General features: G+C 41.4%; 1 protein-coding gene across 1 annotated transcript in view; it reads right to left on the minus strand.

Moving 5' to 3' along the window:
• Positions 1-4,074, minus strand: part of SUPV3L1 (suppressor of var1, 3-like 1 (S. cerevisiae)) — a 49,829-nt gene that overhangs the window by 1,584 nt on the left and 44,171 nt on the right. The gene's annotated exons all lie outside the window — the stretch shown is intronic.

A 4,074-nucleotide genomic window follows, 5' to 3' on the forward strand; every position in this document is an offset into this window, starting at 1 on the left:
AGAGGGAACGCTGAAACCTAAGTGCCTGCAGAGGGTGACTGACTCTGCTGCTAAGTCAGCTGAAGACAGTGGTAAAACTCTAGAAATGCTCAGGCATTGGAGGCCCAGATACCTGAGAAAAGCGGGGGGAAAGACATGGAGCTGAAGACAGATTGGTTTAAAAGCTACATAAAATAAATAAATAAACCTACATAAAATAGCAGTTAGGCTCCAGGTACCCCCCTCCACCTCAAGCAATGAGACCACCCAATCCCCACCCCTATAGGAGACTGGGTACTTATTTTCTGGAGAGATTGAACGCAATAGCGTCCAGATTTGGGACCATCGGGCACCACGGGAGTGAGGAACAAGATTGAAACCAGGGCCACTAAGTGAAACCCTGAAATTGAACAATGGGACCCCAAATCACTCTTTTCTGTTCAGCTTCCATCAGCAGCCGTCTATTCATTTACCTCCCTTTCCTCCCTCACTGGGAGGAGACAGGGATCCCATTTTTCCTCAGCTAAAACTAAATGGCCTCAGAGAAAAAATTTAAAACCTACAGACACAGAAAAGTCAAAACTATAGAGACAGTAAACGGATCGGTGGTTACCAGAGACTTGGAGAGGGGAAAAGGTTGAATAAGTGAGGCACAGGGAGTTTTCAGGGCAGTGAAATGATTCTGTATGACACAGTGACTACATGACATGATACATTTGCCAAAACCCATAGAACTTTACAGCACAAAGAATGAACTTTAATGTATGTAAATTTTAAAAAGTATCTAAGAGGTCAGGAATGCAACAGAAACAGTGACTTCCTCCCAGAATCCGGTATGGAAAGGGGAAAAAAGGGCAACTTTACTGTGAAAAACCTGACAAACTACTTCAATCACATGGTAAGTCATGTTGACAGTATGTACCGTTGATACGAGGTGATGAGATGGCACTTTACCTCTGTGCTCTTCCTCCCATAACCCCAGTCTAATCGTAAGAAAAACAGACAAATCCCAACTGAGGAATATTCCACAGAATACGCAAGTAGTAATCCTCAAAGCTGTCAAAGTCATCAAAAGCAAGGAGGAGCCAAGAGGAGTTACGACAATTAAATGTAATGTAATTAAATGTAATGTGGTAACCTGGATGGGATCCTGGAACAGAGGAAGGACATTAGGTAAAAAACTAAGGAAATCTAAATATCTGTGGACTTTAATTAATAATAATGTACCAATCTTGGTTCACTAATTGTAATAAATGTACCATACTAATGTAAGATGTTAACAGTAGGGGGAGCTGGGTGTCAGTATATGGGAATTCTTCATACTATCTTTGCAACTTTTCTGTGAATCTAAAACTTTTCTAAAATTTTTTAAAGTTTAATTCTAAAAAAACTCTACAGATACTGACATTTGGGGAATACACTAAAAAAAAGCGAGACTACCATCCAACCATCCTGCATCAAAATCCAAAAGGCAAGAAGTCTGTAAACAGCTGGCCATTAGCTTAACTGCTCACTTTTAAACGTGGACATAGGCAAGGATCACTAGACACTTGAGAAAAGTTTCCAACAATAAAGGCAGAAAGCAAACCAAACAAGAAAAAAAAATTAGAAAGAATGTAGCAAACAGATGAAAACTGAAACAAAAACTATAGTATCTGGAGATATTACAGGTAGAGGTTTATATATTTTAAAGCTTTGAATCAGGGAAGGGAAACCTTAGCCTGATTCCCTTATTCACTTGCTCATAATAGGTTTGAGTTGGACACACACAGAATGACTGCATCATAATTACAGACTCCCAGTTCTGAGCCATAAGACTTTGATGATTTGTAATGATAGTTTTGTGTATTTGTGATGCGCAGTAAGTCATTTTTCAGAAGACCAGTTTCATTTTGCAGACTTACACTCTTCCACAAATATAACGAACAAAACACTACAAGTCATCGGTTATTATTCCCAGCCAGTTAGGTACCAGCCACATTTTATTAAGTTACCCAGGTCTGTGGTGATAGAACTGAGATCAGCATCTAAGCCTCAGTCCACACCCCAAGTTGATGTTCGGTGGAACGTCCAATAACCTAGACAGTTGCTTTCAGCCAAGTACCTCAAAACCTGTTAGAAAACTGCAAGGGAAAAAAGGGCTGTGTTTTAGAAAGAGAACACAACCATAGTGAAATGAACACCTGGAACTTAGCTGGCCCTGCAGCCTGCCAAGAAAGATAAGTGACATCTCAAGCTTGTTGCAGAGAAGGAAGACAAAGCTGCTTTCTTGGTGACAATTTTAAGCACATTGCAGAGAATTATCCAGGGCCACTCCAGTATTGTTTTGCTTCACATAATGCCATCTTTCTTTAGTCTCTTCTGCTTAACCAGTGTCCTCCTTTCCCTGCAAAGAAGGGAAAGGTGAAAGGGCAAACTATTGATCACTTTTTATTTATAAAAGCTCTTTAGCTAAATGTTTAAGCAGCTTTTCCCTTCAGCATGCCTCACCCCCACCTCTCTTATTTGAGGCTTTGTAAACTTTTAACTCGCCTAAGTTTTCAAGTGTCTTGCCTAAGTCTCTTCTCTGAATTACCAACTCTGTTCCCAAACTAAAGAAAATGGAAGAGTTAACAACACTTTCATCACTTAAATACAATGGGACCAAATCCATTATGCAGTTCAGTTCATGGGTATTTCTTGTAACCACCTGTATAAGAAGGACTATGTCTGCTATGGTGTGTAAGTCACCAAAGTAAATTCTAGAAGCTGCAGTTGCCCTAATACAGAATGTCAAAAAGAGATATGCCCTTCCAGGCATTTCACTATTTACCCACAAGCAAGGCAGAAACAGAGTCAGTTCCATCCATTCAGCGTTTATTTCCATGAAGGCAAATGTCAGAAGAATAAATTGTCATCTCAGTTAAATGAAATACCATCTTACCTCTGAACTACCAAAGAAAAAGCCAGAGAAAGATGACGGCCTTGACAAACCTCGGCTCTGTTCCCAATCTGAACCAAATCAGGTTTAATCCCTGCTCAAGTCAGCCTCAATTCAGCAGTTGCTCAGGAAATTAATTCAGTTCTCAAAATGATGTAAGAGCTCAATTCACAGCCCAGAATGAACCTAAACCTTCAGGTTCATTTATAAAACACTCCATGTGTGCCAGGCCCTGTGCTAAATGGCACATCACCATATTTAACCTCCTGAACACCTCTAAGTAGCTGTACTGAGCATCTTCCTCAGATGTGGCAATCCATAGAGGGCAATGTCACAAAGCCAGCAGTGATGACAAAAACTGAACCAGGTCTGTCCAACTCCAAAGTTTACACCTTACTTACTTACTCATTCATTCATTCATTCAGATTGTCGCTCTGTCACCCCAGACGGAGTGCAGTGGTGTCATCATAGCCCACTGCAATCTCAAACTCCTAGGCTTAAGTGATCCTCCTGCCTCAGCCTCCCAAGTAGCTGGGACTACAGGAACAGACCATGATGCCTGGCTAATTTTTTTCTATTTTTAGTAGAGACAGGGTCTCGCTCTTGCTCAGGCTGGTCTCGAACTCCTGAGCTCAAGCCATCCTCCCACCTCGGCCTCCCAGAGTGCTAAGATTACAGGCGTGAGCCACCACACCCGGCCTCACAGCTTATACCTTTAAACTCCGTTTAGCTGTATTTCTAACCAGGGTTGAAAACTTTGTTGTACAAGTAGAGGCCACTATGCATCAGACTGGCCTTTGGACAAGGGAAGATCACCCTATTAAATAAAATAGCCCATTACCACCACCCCTCATCACTCTTTCCTTAATCTTTCTAGCATTGATTTCTGAAATTACACCCATTCCGTTCACAAAGACTGTGCTTCTGCTATATTCCAGACGGTGAACTAGACAGACAACAATCTCTGTCCTCACGGAGCTGACATTATTTATTTGTTAACCTGTTCCTATCTGTTTCCCCTACCAAATAAGTGCTCCATGAGGGAGCTCTTGCTTACTGAATATTTCCAGCACCCAGAACAGTCTCTGGTACATGGGTATAACAGACAGCAGTATTTGTCAAAGAATTCCACCCATGACATGCTCAGCAACGGTGTAGGAAACTGGTCAAACAAT

Source organism: Propithecus coquereli, unplaced genomic scaffold, assembly GCF_000956105.1.
Source record: "Propithecus coquereli isolate 6110/MARCELLA unplaced genomic scaffold, Pcoq_1.0 Scaffold117, whole genome shotgun sequence".
Taxonomy (NCBI): domain Eukaryota; kingdom Metazoa; phylum Chordata; class Mammalia; order Primates; family Indriidae; genus Propithecus; species Propithecus coquereli.